The sequence below is a fragment of the Cupressus sempervirens genome, chromosome 2, assembly GCF_028749045.1.
Source record: "Cupressus sempervirens isolate cs-2001-9-10 chromosome 2, ASM2874904v1, whole genome shotgun sequence".
Classification (NCBI taxonomy): domain Eukaryota; kingdom Viridiplantae; phylum Streptophyta; class Pinopsida; order Cupressales; family Cupressaceae; genus Cupressus; species Cupressus sempervirens.
In genome coordinates, this window is record NC_143119.1 from 693,264,965 (window position 1) to 693,285,814 (window position 20,850).

Here is a 20,850-nt window from a genome sequence, read left to right on the forward strand (position 1 = left end):
TTCACATACAACCACATTCTATACAATTTTTCTTTATTTAAAAATAATAATGTATCCCAATGCAATTAGGGCTCTAACACCAATGCAAAGAATATATTGTATTATATCACATATAAATTATATATTACAAAGGCAAATATACACTCAAAATTATAATCATGTAAAACTGTTTCTAGAAATAAGTCATAGCCATTTAAACAAAACATAATTATAAATGTATCAACCTCTTAAAATAATGCACTAAGGCAATTAGATCTAGAGAAATCCCAATTCATCCATTGAACTCTGAGGGAGCTTAAGATTACCATCTATTGAATGAGAGCTAGTGGAATGCCCTTCTTTGGGTACATCATTACCATGAAAAATATTATTAGGGAAATTTTGTTGAATAAATTAACCAAAGAAACCTATTATAAGAACTCAATAAGAACATGAAACTACCCTTAATGAATCAAGAATCAATGAGTAAACCAAGTAGAAAGAAAAACATTGATACCCACCTTGCATAATGCATCAAAGAAATAACGTTTCATGTTACAACTCAAAACCAAACCAATGAAATGTATTACAAATAAATTGCCACCAAATGTAATCTTAAACTTTACCAAAATCAAGCTTTACTGAAAGAGAAATCTCAACCATTCATTGTTGATTCCATTACATTTATTCCCATACAAGAACACAATCATCAATAATAAACCCATTAGTAAGGAACCATGTTTTCTCTAGATGAATAATCTCCTGAGTGAAATGATGAATTCATAAAACAATGACTTTGAATAAAAGTTTATAAGTAGTTTTGAGAGAAGTAATGGACTATCAACAAATCACAAAAATGTAATTTTTTTTTGGATATGTCTTTAATCAATCCTTGACTACAATATAGACCAACATAGCCTAGCTCTAAAACCTTGAGAAAAAAAAGAGAAAATTTTCAATAAACATAAGGTCAAAGAGCTTCAAAAATTAGTTGGAAGATCATTAACTTATGGCCCTCATTAGCAAAAAATTTAGGTGAGGATCCAATAATAAACTAACACAAAGAGCCACATTTTAGGTCATACATAAAATAACTACATTACTAATTTAGGCACAAGAGATTCAGGAACCAAATCATTATCATAAAGATACAAATAATAAGATTACGCTTCTACTCATAACACAATTTATGAAAGAAGAACTTAGAGTAACAATTTTTGTCATAAATCTAAAGAATATGAGAATGAACTTGTGCACTATGAACAAAATAAGCTTGAACTTACCACAAGTAATGTTCAATATATTCAATGTCTACAGGTCTACAATGCCACATTATCAATGGTGGCCGAAATGGATGTTTCAAGAATAGAGAGGACCCTAGAAAGAATGTCAAATAAGAAAATTTTGGAAAGAAAAAGGGTAACCCAAATTCCTCAAAAAATTAATAGAGAGCCCAAGACAAACCCACCAATAAATCCAACCAAGATTGTCTTCAAATTTCAAATAGCCATCAAAATTGCAACACAATAAGAATGACACAAATGCAATAAATTAAGTTTGAAAGGAAAAGATGATGACATAAGAAAAGAGGGACACATATGGGAGAATGTAAGAATCAAGGTCATGTGATCATAAAGAGTGGTCAAAAAATTAATCAAAATTTTTAGACAACAAAATTAGGATAGTTTTAAAGGGAAGGTAAGATAAAAATAATCAAGATGGCTACAATTTACTTGTGTTTCATTGGCAATGTTTCTTCTAAGTAAAACAATGTGGAGTTTGTGAGGAAGCCTAACTTTTAATAAGATCAAAGACACACTAAGACTTGCATGTATGAAGACAAGAAGAAAAATTAGATTATAATGGACACAAATAATAAGGTCAATTGCAATCAGAAATGTGTCAAATCACTCAATTATCAACACAAAGAATCCATTAGCAGTGGGAAGATAATTCCAATTCTACAAATAAACTTGATAAGTAGTAGATTTTTGTCCATTGACTGAACAATACCAATTAAATCTCCATGGAGATGAAGGGAAAGCTATATACAATATTGAATAGAATCAGAACTAGACAAAACCAAACTTACCAAGAGAAAAAGTGATTTCACTAACCCAAACCTCCAACACTCTCAAAATATAAAGTTGGTGTAGGGAGTCCACTGATCCAAAGAGACTATAGTGCCACATCGAGATAGGTAGTAAGACCAAAAAGCTTAATTGTATGAAAGAAAGGCACATTAACAAGATTAGTTAACAAATTTTTTTAGTCCTAAATATAGAATAAGAGAGGGCATTTCAAGAGCATACCATAATCTTATACAACACTTCATTACGAATCAGGGCTATACAAATCCTCCATTGTTGAAAGCTTCAAAAACTAATTCACAAGATGTAGAAAGAGAGTGGAATCCATGATAGGAAATAGTGTACAACCAAGATTGTAGAGTTGAAGAGGGAGGATTGAGTAATAACTAGTCACAAGAAGAGTAGGAGTACAACTACCCTCCACCATGCTATATTAATGAGGATCTCTAGGGAAAAGAGGAACAAGGGGATCTAAAAAGGAAGGATAAGATAGAAGAAATATGGATTAGAAAGAATGATAATATTTAATAGGATTGAAAGTTTAGGAGCAACAACAACACGAGCCAAGGAAGCCAAAGAAGATAATACATAACTTGATTACTATCTAGATACTAGAAGCACACATGTAGTAGCCCAAGGTTTCAGAACAAGGCTATTATAGATAAGATAATGACCTTGCCAACAATAAAAGCCTCTAGAGGGTATCTTAAAATAATTGAAAAACAAAGAGAGATTCAAACCTTAGAGCATTATGCTCAATAGAATCATGAAAAGGTAGAGTGAAGTCAACCTTAACTCAAGAACATGGATGCAAGAGATGACTTTCTATCAGAGTTGTGTTTACAAAAAATAACATGTCTTAACTTCTTGAAAATATCATACAAACAAGGATAGAAAGCCAAATTGAGATATAAAAATTCTAACCACATGATACATTTAAGTTTAACTAGACCATCAGGATGAAAATCAAGATCAAAGGCTCACACATAGCATGTTTAATCACAAATATTTTGAGACCATATTTCTAAGTTACTTGAATATAATGACATGAGAAAACTAAGAAAGACACAATCTCAATGAAGCTAATGGATAAAAAAATGTAAATTTTCATACCATAACCAAGACAAGTAAAAAACCATGCAAAATGACAAGTGGCAAGGTGAGTAAATAAGAATGCAAAATGACACATGGCAAGGTAGGTAAACAAGTATGCAAAATGACATGTGGCTTGAGTGCCCTCATTTACAGTTTATTTTTCTAGTTAGAAAATTAAAGACTATGAAAAAAAGTAGGGCCAATAGGAAGACAAAATGTAAAAATTAATTTAATGATTTATTTTGCCTAAGATCATAGGATAAAATTGTTTCCACGATTTCCAAAAATGAACTAATTGCTTATAGTAACATGAAAACTATAGTCTCCTTCCTAAAGGCATGGACTAATGAATCATTTTCATTAAATAACATGCAATAATGTGAATGAACAAAAGAAATACATTAATCATCATTCACTTGTTCTTGTATCCTCCTTTCAATGATATACTCACTCTTTCCTTGTGGGGCATCCTCTTTTAGGTTGCCAAATGTTTTGCAACTCACTCTGTTATGATGGTACATCTCTTGTAGTTATTATGTAGCTTTATGAATTAAAATAATTTTAAGAATAAAACAAAAGAGTTAATTTAAGATTATGAATATATTTCTTTCTATTTATATATTGGTTATTTGTCTATGTACGAAATCAATATGGCATCTTTTGTGCTACTATAAGAATAACTTTTATATAATTAATATAATATTTTCTTGAAAGGTATTTCTATAAAATAACATAGAATAATTTAGTGAGATAGGCTAGATAATGCTTCAAGATTAATTTTTTATATTTTTGTGAAAGATGTAATCAAGATATAATCAATAATTAGATTTGTTAAAATATGTTTATAAATAAATATCAATTTTATATTTAATTTTGTTTTGTCAACCATTTTCTCTATCAAACTCTACTACTTTAATTATAATTAAATAATAAAAATTCTAATTATTTTTCTAAACCATTTATATATTTAAATAGTTATAAATTTATATATTTATATAGTTATAAACACAATTATCAATGCTCTCAATAAGAAATATATTAGTAATACATGTTAGAATATAATTTTAAAAGTTATTATTTGATAAAATTTAACTAATAAAAAAACATTATATAAATAATAATTACACCATAGCATACAAACTCCCCTGTTTTAAAAGTTATAGTTTCAATCAAATAGAGAATTGTTGCACAAGATCTCCAAGCTAAAAATGAAAAAGATTACAAAGAGATTTCATCAAGTGTAGTCCATGTGAGTCATTAGGAAGGGTGTTTCTAGATACATCAGACAAACATTTTGGACTATAGAGAGCAAGTCATAGAGTACATTCAAATATTTTTCACTTCTTGTAGAGATCTTAAAATAATTGTGTGTTTTCCCACATGGAGACAAATATCCATTGAACAAACTTGTGAACTAGTAGACACAATTTCCTTTTTCCAATTTGTGCATGAATCCTAGACAGGTGTTGTGATCAAAATATATTAGTGGAATATCTTTGTTTTTGGATCTATAGAGTAAAGGGCACTGTTGAATGTCCAATTTTATTTATATATGCCCTGAAAAAGGGGCTAAGGGGCACACACTAGATATTTTGACATCTTTTGCCCACCAAGTACCAATTTCTTTGCTTAAAAAAATAAATAGATTGATTATTGTGGCACAATACCTACTTAAAATAAATGTGTGTATATTGAGAAACTCATTTATTGTTATAATTTTTTTTTTTTTTTGTAACATTTTTATATGGTTGTGAGAAAAGTGATCAATCAAACATGTTCTTTTCCTATGTTTTGCATTAGCCCTAGATTTTGGATAAAGTGGGGAAACCTATTAGGTCACTATAATGAGTAGATTGTAGGCTATTTGGTTTAGCATATGAAAAGAACAATATTTCTCCTTCTTGGCATGCTATGTCAAATATATGTAGCACTGCATAAATCACATATTATCTTGTTATGAAAATAGATCAATTATTCTTTTATTTTGATGTATCAGGTATTACATTTAATAGGTACTTTATAATGTTTGAGCATCTGGTAGAAATTAGTTAACCAACTGAACTATGTACAAAACACTTTGTAGCTATCTAATCTAATCAATGTACTACATTTTAAAAAAAAATGTAATACATTATACTAACAATCCCCCTCTTATTACATTGTTCCTACAACCGTATTCATCTATTGAGAAACCTCCTTTTAAGATTTACATTTTAAAATTTGTTGAATATAAAATGTATAGAAATTTTGTGAAAATATGAATTGAAGAAACAAATCCTTAATCAAGATTAGTTCCACAAATTTATCTCATAACCCTCGTAAGGTGTAGCCCCCATCTAAGATTCTCGAGCTCTCCCTCCATAACTCATGAATCACAGCCTCAGAAACTACTAAACAACCATCCATATTGAACTCTACACAAAATCCCTTACATGCCTCCACAAATCAAACTTCACAATATATGTATCTTCATAAAATTCAGCAATAGGAGGAATAAACAAAAAAATGGAAAACCAAAAACATTTCTCAAGAAAAACATCATCTCAAAGTGAGAAGATAAATCAAGATAATTAAAATCCTCCATCCTCTTGTACCTCCAACCTCCCAAAAGTGAAGGGTCAAAGTACTAAATAAAAATCACTAAAAGATTCATTAATAACATGTTCATCATTTGTTGAATATTCATCATAAATGTTAGCAACATTATCTTTATTTAATTTCTCTTTCAATTTATTCTTGTTTAAACAATACATTTGAGGAAGCACTCTGATTTATATTTTCATTCATATAAATCTTTGTTGACACTTCTCTCTTTGTAAAACTTGAAAACCAAAAATGCCACCATGTGTAGCATATCTCTATAATACTATTGCAAACTTTGGTCTTAAAGATCAATGTCCTCTGCACCAACTTTTCCTTTACATCAAAATGACCACAAAAATTTGATGAATAATTTTATTCACATGACATCAATTTATTCTAAAACTTGCATGCAACATAGTATGTAAGAAATATTAAAAAACTCTTCTTTCTACTACCTTATTGTCTCTTCATTCTAAATTTATTTCACTTGTCTATAAATAAAGATATTATCACATGTCGTAATCTCATCTTCACAACATCATCAAGAAATGAAGAATCAAATATTTATTATCTAATGTATTATGTTAGCTTTGATATTAGTTGTTATGAAAATAGATCAAATATTCTTTTATTTTAATGTGTTCGATATTAATTTATTATGTATTTTATAATGTTTTTGCACCCGGTAGAAGGGTAAGTGCACCAAGATGGTGTACAAAAAGGGGGGTATAAGTAGACACTTTATTTTTTTCTGAAATTAGGTAAACTTGATCTTGGAAGACCCATTTGAGGGTCATGCACTTAAAATGAGAAAATATGTAAAACAAAAAAATTGTAGAAATATTAATATAGTTTCTAAACTACTAAGGTTTTTTTTAAATGGATAACATTAAGAGGGTCAAACCCTATGCACACAAAATGTTATTCCTATTTTTTACTGAACAAATATAACATAGTTGTTTCTGTGCACTCAACAAAACATATATTTATATTTAGTATTTTGAAAAAACCCTTTGGTAAGATGACAAGTAAGAGTAGGATCTAGATATTTTGTATTTCTTCATAATTATCTAACAAATAGTTTTTTTTCTATGACTTTTTGAAGTGACTACATACTAAAATTATGGCACATGTTCATATGTTGGGCATAATTTGCATCAAAATAATCTAAAATCAACACTTAAAAAAAAGTGTATAGAATCAAGTGTAGAATAGTAATATGTAATTTATTTTCCATTTGGTTAAGCAAATCAAAAATTATTTAAAAAATGGTAGACATATATCTGAGAGGATTGTCAAGACACTGATTTAGAAAAATCAACTTTGCAATTCTAATGTTGTCCAAAAATTTAAAAAATTATATGGTTAGAAAGGTAAGAAAATGTGTGAGATTATGATGGTAATTTTAGAGATACACATGCCATCACTTTCAAACCTAACAAAGTCAAAGACAATTATGTTGAAAATAGATTATTTTGAAGTGAAGAACTTGTAATGGAACAGTCATTAGTTTGTCAATGATGTCAAAATTACTACCTATTGGTGATACAATTTCTTTTTGGTTTGAATGTTATCATGTAGTTGATTGATGAAGAGGATTTGAAAAGAGAAGACAATAAGAGCACCTAGAGAAAACTTGAGTTATTTGGTGTATAAAAGGATCACTAAGACCAAGTAAGACATTGATATTGTAGTGTATTGATTATCTACTTAAAGTCTAAAATGAAAGATTACCCAAGCAAATACTAGAAGAAGACCAAGTAAGAAAAGTGTCTGCAAAGCCTTGCCAAGGAGTTAGTGCAAGCTGAGCAGAAATCAATAGAAGTCAAGTGAAAATCAAGAGGTTTCGAGCAAAGAAGGCAAATAGTGCAAGCCGAGTCAATGTTAGTATATGTCAAGTAAAGTTTAGTTGGTCTCAAGCATCAACAAAATTTAGTTTTTGCCAAGTGAACTAGTGTTGGCCGCATGAGAGAATAGTATAGATGTCGAGTGACAACGAATAATGTTAAATCAAAGATTTGATAAATCTAAACCGACTAATTTGATTTCTTGAATTATGTGAAGCATGTGGAAGATTAGTATGATGAGTTGGTGGCACAAAATTCAGGTAAACCATTTTGAGGAAAATTCAAGGAAGATTATAGAAGAATTTTCTAGAGGAACTCAAATGTAGAAGTGGGTAGATTCAAATCCTACCTAACCCTAAAATGGACAATTGTGGTTAAGTGGAAAAATATCTAAATTCTTTATTTATAGAGATAGTTAGTTAGAAGAAAAGGTTGTCATTTATGAGAACCTAAAGAAGACAAGGAGTCTAGGGTATTACTTCATCTAATGGCTGAATAGAAGAGACTATAATTAGCATACAAAGCAAGAAGGCTTAAGGGGATGAATTCTTGAAGGGTGAACAAGCTATTAGAGCTGAAGTGTATGAATACCAAGAAGAATGGAGGACTGAAATAGAGATCTATAATCTACAAGTGTGTTGTAATTTTTTATCATATCAAGTCCTACCATTACTTCCTAACAACTATAGTGGTGTGGATAAAATCCTTTGGATTAAAGTTAATCCAACAATCATTTGTAAATCCTTTAACCAGGTGACATTCTAATGGAATTTTCTAAAGTCCTCTAACAAGGCTCACTCCTAATAGGATGATTGAAATCCTTTAACTTATTAGTCACATTTAATAGTGTGTATTGTAACCTTTAACAAGGTTGGCCTTTTACAGGGCATCACTTTAGAAGAGTGACAATTGGTAGCATGTTATTGGTGTTTTTTCCAAAATTGATTTTCCACATAAAATCCTTGTGTCAAATTGTGTGAATGCTATTATGGTATTTCATGTTTACATTTTTGCAAAGTTATTTCAACCTAAGACAATAACCTACTAAGTTATTGTATTTTTATGATCTAATGGAGACATGCATGATAAGGTTTTATGGATATGAATTTGATTAGCACTAAAAAAAATTATTTATACATATGGATCTTCGATAATTGGTTCACCCCCCCTGTCAATTATTGTAAAGAATTCCAATAGATAATTGATCTTAGAAGTTGAAAAAAAGTCTAAACCAACAAAAAAATGGAGGGAAAACATCAACCCAAGCCTTTGGGTAGTTAAACAGGCTTATTACCAAGCCTGAATGTGATCACACTTTTTTATTAACAAAATGTGATCTTGTTATTCTTTGTATGAATTTTCATACTAGACATAACATGATCGTGTTATGTATAATAGACATAATGTCATCATGTTATGTCTAGTATGACTTGACTAGACATAACATGATTGTGTTATGTCTATGTCAACATATAGTCAATTGTTTAGAGGCCTAATAAGACTAATTAGGCCCAATTAATGAAGCAACTACCTAAGAATAGATTAATTTCATTAAATGAATGATTGGAGGGATGATGCACAGTGGGTTTCATACAAAGATTCAAATGCCAATTATATGAAGGAAATTTTAGCTTTTGGAATTCAGATTGTGGGTCTTGGATTAATTTAGTTTGTTGTTCATCAAAATGTAAACCCTTACAGCGCAGACCTAATTGCAATGCAACAATACAAGGAAAGGTCAAGATATAGGAGAGAGATTCTTGTGGTTGAACCAGAAGATGAATTATCTTCTAAAGAAATGATAGAGACTTCTTATAGAGGACCTAAGGTGTGTCGATTCATTTTACTAAACTTTCTCTTTTATTTTTATAATACGAGAAAATTTAATGATGGGTTTTTGTGTGTATGTCAACTAGAATAGGAAGAAGGGTTTGAAATTAATCCATGGGTGCATTTCCATGACAAACAAGGAAACCTATGACAATATTCTGTAGGGCCCATTTACCATTGCACCAAAAGCCATGACTGTCAGTGAACATGGAACAACACATAATTAACCACCTGTGGGCAGGGGAGCATGTCGCATCACCAACAATCTCCCCCTCGACGTGCATACCAGGTGCTTATGCGAGTCGGGAAGGCACCGAGGAGATTTGAACCCATGACCAAGCCAAAACCAGGCTCTGATACCAATTGTTGGGCCCATTTTCCATTGCACCAAAAGCCATGACTGTCAGTGAACATGGAACACCACATAATTAACCACCTATGGGCAGGGGAGTGCGTCGCATCACCCAACATATTCTTCTCAAATGGCCAGACAAATTATTGGAGCTCTTGCTGAGATGAAAGAAAAAATGGCGCTTGACATTGATAGCCAATTCAGTGTAGATCTTGAAATAATGAAACACATTGATAAGTGCTCTAGTGAATGTAGGTGCTATCTTCATCAAAAAAATTCCATGACATACTAGTAGTTGGAGGTTTCATCTTCATCACAATTTTTCCATGGCAGTCCAGTAGTTGTAGGTGTCATCTTCATCACAAGTTTCAAGTACATGTTCCTTGAAGACCTTTTGTCACTACTTGACCTACTAGTAGATGGTTAGTATTCATCATCATCTAGCATAGGCTCACATGTATATCATGTGTGAAGTGTAACCAAGGTAAATGTTAACTAGGTCTTCCTAGTCTCAACAATTTCAGAAATCATCAGAGCCTGTCAATATGCCACCACCACTAGATTTGGAGGGAATGGAAATGAAAGCACCATTATCATATGTGGTATGTAACGTCCAATTTAGGGTATTTACATATTTTCCTTCTTATTTGTATCTATCTTGATAATAATCCATATATGATATCACTTAGTCTATCATTTGCTCTCCTATTTATATATGTTATTACAAGTGAATGGTCATGGATGGTTGCAACCCTTCAAATAATAATTAACCTAGATGTTATGGTTAAGGTTTAATAATGATTATTAATATATATTTAATAATATACATTAGTATATACTATATATGTAAAACATTTATTAATTATTTAAATTTCCATATTTGTAGTGTAACCTTGGGCTTATGGACAATATAAGCCATTTAGATAACATAATAATGTTGTCACCATTCATTTAGTACCATCCTTCTATATATGTGTGTGTGTGTGTGTGTGTGTGTGTGTGTGTGTGTGTGTGTATCATAAGATTCTTATATTAGTAGATATATATTGTAATATTATTATATTAGTAAATAATGATATATTATCATTAGTAAATGCTAGTATATTATCATTATATTTAAATATATAAATAATATATTAGATGATTTTATATCATATATTTATCTATATAAATATAATAAATTGATAGAATATTATTATAAAACCTAATCTAAAACTGTAGTGCCTACCCCTAGATCGCATTTTTGCTGTCATTGTCGAGCTCTTTTGGGGCTAGTCTTATGTTGATGGTTAGCAGCATTGTTATGAGATTATCAGATATTGTGCTATGGATTTAGTTTATTATGTGATGAGATCACTTAGATTTTATATTTCATGTATGCATGATGATTATTTTTAGTGTTTGCAGTTATTAATGATGATTAGTAAGATGATTTATTATCATATGTGTTTTCTTATGGATACTTACCCCATACTTGCATGTGTATGGTGTGCGTGTTTTCTTTGCGTGTTTTCTTTTGTATGGTGTGTCTGATGTGGTTAAGGAAGGGAGTCATAGTCACCTGCTAGTCGGGATCTACACGATGCACCACTTCCTGCCATTGCTTGTTTAGTTAGTATATATTGTGTTTGTACATGCATGGTTTTTATGCAGGTTGCAGGTACCAAGTATCGACTTTCTTGAATTGGCAAGATGAGCGTACCCTATCACATTATCTCAATGATAAGAGAGGGGAGATAATTCTCAAGTCCAAATCTCAACCCTTTAAGCCATTTGTTCTAATTGGAAAATTAGGACAAGTATCTGAGTTGAGTAGCCTCCGAATGTGTCAGATGATGTAATTCGTGATATTAACCCTTGGTTTGATTTTTTATGTATTTTGGCTATGATGGATTTTCATATTTTTACCTTGTGAGTCTTTGATGTATTTTCTATTAATTAAGCCTAATTAAAATATTTAATTAATGGTTTAATTAAATGAAAAATTAATATGGTATTTTAATATTTATTTTATTTAATTAATTAAAAAATTTATTAAATAAAATAATTAAATTTGAAAATAAAAAGTTAAAAGTTCAAATTTGGAATGTGACAATATTTATTTTAATAATAATATATTTGGAGTTCACTTTTAAATAAATGACTAAATAATAATATTATTAAAGCTAATAAATATTTTAGCAATTAAGTTTTGGAAAATGAAATTTAAAAGTGGAAAATATATTTTAAATTATTAAAAGATTCTAGATTTCATGTGCTTAAAATATAAATATATTAAGATTGAAAAGTGGAGATATTAAAGTTAGTGCATGAGACTTAATAAATAAATAAATTAAATTGGAAAGAGTAAAGTAAATATTATATTAATGATTGTGCATTATTTTAATATTTTCTCACATAGGAGTTTGTGAATTTTTGAGAGTTGTCATGTAGACAACACAGAAGTTTGCACTCTAAGAATGCACTAGTTGTCTACACTTAGAAGTTAGCATTTTATTTGAGCACATGGTGTCTACAACCTTAAGACTTATCTAGAAGGTTGGAGAAGACTCATGCTTGGTTGTCATGCTTATCTTCTAGTTGTTTCTTGTCATGCCCAAAAGTAAGGGGCAAAAACACACACAACAATTTTTTTTGAACAATTAAGATGATGGGGTCGACAAATGTCCTTATGATTACCTAAGATTAAGCAAGACAACATGGTCGAAAAAGTTTTAGGGTTTAACTGTAATGGAACTAATCGTGATCAATTTTTACGACCTTAAGGATGTAGGCCCTTACTACTAAATGAATAACTTGATTGTCGTTACATCTTTAATCAATTGCTCTCAGCTTAATGTCATGAATTAACTTCTTACATCTTCATTCTAATTATGTTTTAAAATTTAATCCAAAACCTAAGCTAACCTAAAATTTTCTCCAACGCATTAACCATCTAATAATTAATTTAATGTTCACTATTAAAGTTGGTGACTATGTTCAATGAATCCATATTTTAATCTAGGCTTTATTCAAATTATCGCAATTCAAGTCCATATTAAAATTAATCAATGAAGCTCGTAATAGAATAAAAACTAATTAATGAGACATCAAATTCGTTAAATTACTATATTCAATTTTCCAAGTTAAAACTTTTAAAATAACTAATTTAATATTAACATCATTTCTTACATCAATACATTTCCTCCTAATGCCATCAAATTACAATTTAGTTTATCAATTAATGCCATCTTTAATTTAAAAAAATAAACAATCTATAGTTTATCTAAACATCTAATACCCTAGCTTAGCATACTATTGATCAAGGAACAATAACCACAAATCCTCATTTAAAATTAACATACATTTCAACTAACTAAACATAAATATTAACTAGAACGAACTTTGACTATTAATATAAATTAACATAAATTAAATTTTTAAATTAACATGATTTAGCACTACACTAACAATATAACAATTAAATTTAACTTAAATAAATTTAAAACTATCCTAGCTAAACTTCATATTGAAACACAACTTAACTAACTAAAATCTTAGAAGTCCATCTACCCCACTAACCTAATTACTAATTAAACATGACTACTACTAATTTAAAATTACAACTAAGTCTAATTACTCTAAAATTTAGAAAGCTCATAATACTAACTAAACTAATCTAATACTATCCTAAGCTACCTACCACCTAAATTACCTACACCCCCCTTGCTAGCCAAGTGGCCTAGCCCCCACTTGGCCCCCTCCCATCAAATCCCACGCTGCCCAAGGCACCTCCACGCTGACCTAGGTCTGTCAACGTAGACCTGTCTCTCCTTGGTCCTTGCATGAGTTGAGGCTTCCACAAGGAAAGCTTGCGTATGTGGGTGAGGGGTATGGTGGAGTAGGTGGGAGGAAGGAGTAAATACAGGTTTTTTTTTAAAAAACATTTTCATTGCTCCCTCGTCAGTGGTACGGTACGGACCCCACACGCAGGTGGATAAAAGTTGCCACATTTTTTGTTAAATGGGAAGGGTTAACAAGTTGGAAATGGGGGGAAATAAAATAGTTAATGCCAAAAAGTTAGTTTGGTGAAATTTTTTTTAAAATGAATTATTAAATTGTGTATATTACTTTCCACCATTTTATTCATATTTATATATGTGCAAGAAATCTGAATAAGAGTTATTTAAATGGGGAATCAGGAAGAGTATATGCTCTGTTGCCTCATGAATTAAATTTGCTTGCACATACAATTTCCAGAGACCAGTTTTGCTCCTGGGTGTGTATATTTCTTTGTGTCAAGTTTTTTTTTTGAAAGCCAATTTGACTAAGTGTTGGCATAGATCTTTTGATATATATATATATATATATACACACATCTTTATCTCAATAATGCATTCCAATCTAATGACAACATGAATTGTTATAACAAGTATCAATGCTCTAGGGTTATGCAAGGAGTATGTTTGTGTCTTACATCTTATAAATTATGATTTATTTGTTCATTATACCATAGGGTAAGTCTTTTCTTCCTTTCTGAATCCAAGGAAAACATGATCTCTAGTTCAATTGATTATATTCAAAATGAAACTTAGCAATGAAGGTGTTTACTTTGTAATTGCAAGTAGGATTTCAATTTCATCTAATACTTAACCATATATTTGAAACTTCAACATATCAATTGGCATGTTAATAACATAATTGGAAACTTGGAGATTTATAATTTAAATGACATTATCCATCAATCTATTTTCTCACAACATATGCAAAAATTGAAATCACATGAGATCAATATGAGGAGGTATTCATGATCATTTTTTTTCTCTATTATTCATCCTGGTTCAAGGGCTCCATTGGGAAAGAACCAGTAAGAAAACCCGATATCTTTGCCACTACATCAAATTCAATTACAATTTACATGATATTACAATTCATTGAGTTTTCTTCAAGGCTTCCACAAGAGACTTTTATCAAATGTCTTCATTGCATCAAGGGTAAAGATGGAAGATACAAGAAACAACATGGAGATAACAATACAAGGAGATAAGCAAAAAGAACATACATTCCCACCCGGTTGCACAATAGGTCCAACAATGAACCAATATAGGGGAAAGGTGGATTTTCTCAATAGGAGAAGTCTATCACCACACCTTCACTTAGCCCTTTCAGGGCTAAAACTTCAAGAATTTCCATTCTTTCACAAGGCCCTTTCGAGGCTATATCCACAAGGATTTTCATTCTTTACCACATTCAAGAATTCTCAATAACAACAAGGTATGGGATGACAAGTAGGGGCCCATATGCCCTACCCTTTCTCCCTCCTCTCTCTATGAGAGGAGACTCTACACTATTGAGGTCCAACTAATGCCCTTTCCCCAAGCATGTCCACTTCTTCCCTATCCAAGGGTGAGTGTTGCCAAAAAAATCCCCATGAAAACCTCTCAAAAACAATCAACACACCAAGAAGGCATATGAATAACATCAAAAGAAAACAAGATGGAATCCCTCCCAATCCACCCCAACACACAACAAGAATGCAACATTACATAATGTCTCCAACATGATTCAAGCAAGATTCAAAACATGAACACACATAAAGAACCATTCATGGAGTGAAGATCTCCTACCTTCATAAAAGAGTTATGGCAATGGTGGTTTGAGAAGAGCTTCCATTTTCTTCCTTCAATCTTCAAAACTTCCTCCAAAATTAGAGGATTGGGTGACAACTAAAACTCCCCCAAAAAGCCTCTAAGTATGGTCTTTAACTCCACTAAGCTTCAAGTAACTCAAGATGGAGGTTTGGTTTCACTAACCCAAGTAAAGAGCAACCCATTTTCGAAATCAGCCTATAGTAGGGTTTTTAAGAGACCCTAAGAGTCAACCTAGGAGGCTAAAGGGTTGAAAAGTACCCCCACCCATATCCTTACCCATAGGGGTAATTAAATTTAATGTTTCTAAGCCTTTAAAGGCTTATTTGGAACAATTAAAGGTTAGGAGAATAGTAAGATCAAATTACAACCTTTAAGAATTACAATATACAGGTAGCACAAAATTAACAAGTAGTTTAGCTCCGCTTTTTTGTTGAGTTGTCTCGGCTAATTTTCCTGCACACTCATTGCACACATCAGTAGGTCCAAAACCGCATGCATAATGTGAATTACATATTAGAGGAATTATATAAATTAAAGCATCCATTTCTTAATTAAATAGTTGTTTATCTAATTCTACTCATATTTCTAACCTTTCGACTTGCATAACCAAATGTGTTAGTGTTGCATACATTTTCTTCATTGTTATGTATATTTATAAGAATTAAATGACAAAATCAAATAACTGAGGTAAACATCAGACATTGTAAAAAAAATAGCATAACAATGTTCAATGTATCCAATAATGTTCTGACATAACAAGCATGAGTATCAAAATAACAATGTATCATTGGTGCTAGATTGGGTCGGGGCGAGGCCTCACATTTCTAGAGACACTCTAGATGCATCTTAGAGGCCTTTAAATAGAGGCTCTCCTAGTGTGTTTGGACAAGCTTAAATGAAAGCTTAAATGGAAGCTACAAGCTAAAATCTAAAATGGAAGCTTCAAAGCTTACATGTATTGGAGAAGATTCATATGCTCATATATTTTCTACTTGCTTCTATGCTTCTTCTAGCACTTCTAGTCACGTGAGAATTTTAGTTGGCTTGGATCTTGGAGGAATTGTGTATGAGAAGAAGGAAGGGACTTTCTATGGACTTCTAAGGCATGGAAAATTAGCATCATTGTCCAGGTGCACTCGTGATAATCACATATTCTATTTGCACTCTTTCTCTTCCTATCTTCATCGTGTCTGTTATATGTGTCTGAAACTTCTCTATGATTGAATCTGTAATTTGAAATTAGAATATAGATATTTTATTTGGTTGAGAAGAAAAAAATAGAAAGCCCTAGATCCAATTAAGGAAAAAATTAGATCTGAATCGGGTTTGGGTTCAAATTTATATTGTGAAATTAGATAGAAAAGATTTGGAATAAAAATAGAAATTTTATGGTGAAAATTCGAATGATTAGATGCAATCTTTCTATCAATTATATTTTTAGATGCATATGAACAAACCCTTTTATGGTTAAATTTAGAGAACAATTATTTTAAGAAGAAATTCTTAATTCATCACAAATTGTCCTGTCGCTGCCCCTTGGATAGACCCGAACTCAGTCATTCATAACTTTTTATCGTGATCGAATTTATTCGATTGCTCCAGTTAGAAGTGGCACAACTTAGCCCTCTCCAACATATTTCAATTTTAGCTTGATGCAACGGTTCATTAGGGAGATATGGTCATCGTACTTGGACTGTTTTATTCAAAGACAGATATTTTTTCATTTTCCATAACCAATAGTTCTTTATGCTTAAACTTCACAAAAATAATATATCAAAGTATGGAATGAATTAAAGATATTATTGAAATCTTCCCTTAGTAGAATCTTATTTTTTATGCATTAGTTTTATATGATTTATTAACTAATCTAATTTAATTAAGATTAGTTAATAGTAGAATAAGTATAATTAATCTATTTATCAACCAACATAGGAGGTATTTAGTTGAGATATTAATATTGGAGATTTATTATAATTTTTATTAGTAAAGTAATAATTTGAACATTGATGGAATGATACATAGTTGACTCTTAATGAATGAAACTATTATCAGCTGATAAACACATAGTTATTGACATAGCTACTAGTTAATTTAATCGTAGAATTAATTAGATTTAATTGATAATAGAGTTTTAATTGTTTTATCAAGGGAATATTAGTATTCATTGAAAGTATGATGAATGTGGTCATTATAGATTTATTTATAAGATTTCTAATATAGCTTATTATTAGATATTAACAAATTATTAGTATTGAATTATTAATATGATCATTTGAGTATTGAATTATAGTTGACTTTTATCTTACAGAATTCTAGTAGTTATTAGTCAACTGATATTAATTGGAACGTTGCTATGGTTATGTAATTATTAATTAAATCAATTAATGAGAGTTAATTAGATTTAATTAATAATTAAGTTATGTAATAAAATTTTAATTGATATGCTAATATCGATTCCTCTAGCAAAGTTGTGAAGTATGTATATCGAAGTTGACAAGTCGTACTCTCATGACTTGAATAATGACTTTAGATATTTTAATAGTGAGACTTAGTAATATTTAATTGAGAACTATTAGAATGTTAATAGGTCATGGATGGTGTACCTATGATAATTGATCATTTTAATAAAGTTATAATCTTCTTATTCGAAGATTGATAATTGGTTCTTTTATAAATGAATAATGATCCTTGAACTATGTTAAAAAGTGAAGTAACATTGAAGAAGATTTAATCAATTAGAATATGGATCATAGTTAAATAAAGAGAACAATTTAATTAAGGGTCAATGATGATCAGTTTAGTGAATATTTATCCTTAAGTTATTTTTAGAATGTAATTCTTAATAATGGAAGGATAATGCTATCGGGGAACTATTGGGTTGACTTGTAGGTCAAATGATGAAACTTAAGACACTGAAAGTATACTTGCAAATAGAAAACTGGAAACCCCTACACATTATTCAACTATGTGAATTTAGTAAACCAAAACATGTGTTTGCATCGTGTATTCTATATGCTTCTTGTTTTGAGTTTTGGGTTGACTAGTGTTGACCAGTCCTAGGTTGTTACCAAAGGCTCGGGGGTTATGAGATGTGATGGCATGTTGATTTTATTTGATCTCGATCTTTATAAGCTCAACCATGGTAATGTGATTGTATGCTCTATGAAATGTTTGTAGTTACTGATTGTTACTGTTCATCAATCTTCATGTGTGAAGCTGAGATGTATGTGTATGAGACACTTGAGCTAATCATTTTTGAGTCATCGATCAATTATCCTTGAATTATTTTTTAGTTGCCATGATGGGACTGAAATGTGGATGATGTCATGTTGTGACATGTTTTGACTCAACCATTTTGGAGTCTTTGATTAGTATGATTTTGAGATATTCTTGGTTGCTTGTTGAGAACCAATGGATATTGTGATTTATTTTGAGATGTATTTTGGTTATTGAGAACCAATGGATACTTATGATTATTAGTGATGCCTTTAGTTGCCAATAGAGAACTGTTGTGATCATGATTTTCTATGGATGCTTTTCCAGATTCTCATGGAGATTTGATGATTCTTATCTTGGAGATTTGATGATTCTTATTATGGATATTTGATGCTTTTATGCATATTTGATGATTTTATTATGGATTATCTTTTGTGATTTTGACATTTATTATTCCATGAGCTTAGGGTAGGTAATCTACTTGTAGTGTCAGGAAGTGGCTTGCAATGGGGGCCAGGGCCCAAAGTGGCTTCCAGGGTAACTCATTGTAAGTTTGGTTGATAAGTGATAACATTTACACACTAAATGGAGATTAAATGAACCGAAAAAGATAATTTTTTTGGTTCTCGCCCATGCCTTGAGTGCTTGTACAGGCTAGGATGGGAGTAGTGAGAATGCATAGTTGCAATCTTGCATTTCGTAGTATGCCTCATCAGTATGAGAGGATACTAGTGGCCACATGAGATCAGTATGGACCCATGGAGTTTAGCTAACTGCCAGGGTAACTCTTATGTGATAAATGCGATGACACTTTCTCACTTGTAGAGTAGGTTTCCTACATGTCATTGTGTGCCTCTGAGAATTAGATGTCGGTTTTGTGTTTGGAACCTTTGAGTTAGTATACTTTTAGGATTCTTAGACTATAGAGATTTATGCTTTGTAGTTTTGATAGCCTATTTGGGACTTGAGATTATCTCCTTAGCACGGTGGGAGTGGACCACTTAGGTTCCATGCGGTCGGGTGGTAGTGTTTCTCCACTCTTATCATTTGAGATCTATCTGAGACACCGTGGCTGAAGTATTCTTGGTTGGTATTTATCTTCATTATGATCTTGGATCATTATGATAGATGATATACCTTATGATGGATGTATTTATTGGTATGTTTTTTACATTGATGATTAGCATATGTTAGATGATGCTATCCTATGCTTTCCTTTGCATGTTAGTAGGATGTTTTAGGAGTGACATTCCTACTATGTTAATACCGATGATCTCTTTGGTGCTTTGGAATGTTACGCATGGAGGGATGGCTAGGATCCATGATGGTCTAATGATGCTATTAACGGTTGGGAGGAACCGTGCACTTAGTTATTTATGTTTGTGATATATGGTTATCTTTTATGATGGATGTTTATATCTTTTGTGATGATATATCATGTATGATATGTGGTTTCATTTACTTTAATTACATCATGGATTAATATTGGATGTCAAGGTACTTTATTTACATGGATGTTTATTCTTTTAAGCTTTTCATACCTTGTAACATGTACAGTGGATGATTAAGCAATCTAAAATGTAATTTATGAATGTTGATTGTATCATTGTTATTTCATAAGGATGTGATGTTAGAAGAATAGTTAATATAGATGTGATTCAACGTTAAGGGATTTTTAAAGAATGTAACTATTATATATGTTATGTTTACTTATATTTGAATTGTTGCTATTGCTTCCATTACTATGTGAATGTTATGAATGGTTTATCTTTCATGAAGAAAAAAAAAATTTGTTTGGCAAACTTAGTGAAATTCTTTGGATCCCTTGGTGGGGCATTACAAAAACTGGGGACATCACAGTCCTCCCCTCTCAAAATTTGCTTGTCCTCAAGCAAAGACAACTTACACAAATATTTCCACACAAAGTTAGTATCCATAAAAGTATGAAATAAGAAAACATAAAGATATATTGAGTATACATATCGATGCGTAAATACACAAAGTAGACATGAAGTAAACACATAAATGCATGAAGACACAAAGCATACATGATGTAGACAGATGAAGACATGAAGCAAACATGATGTAGACAAATGAAAATGCACATTATGCAATTCCTTGATTGTGAATTTGCAACCACAAAATCATTAGTATATATTATATATAAATCAATCTTCTAACAAGGTGTTTATAGTCTTAATTTACTAAAAAAGTATCTGTTCATTATA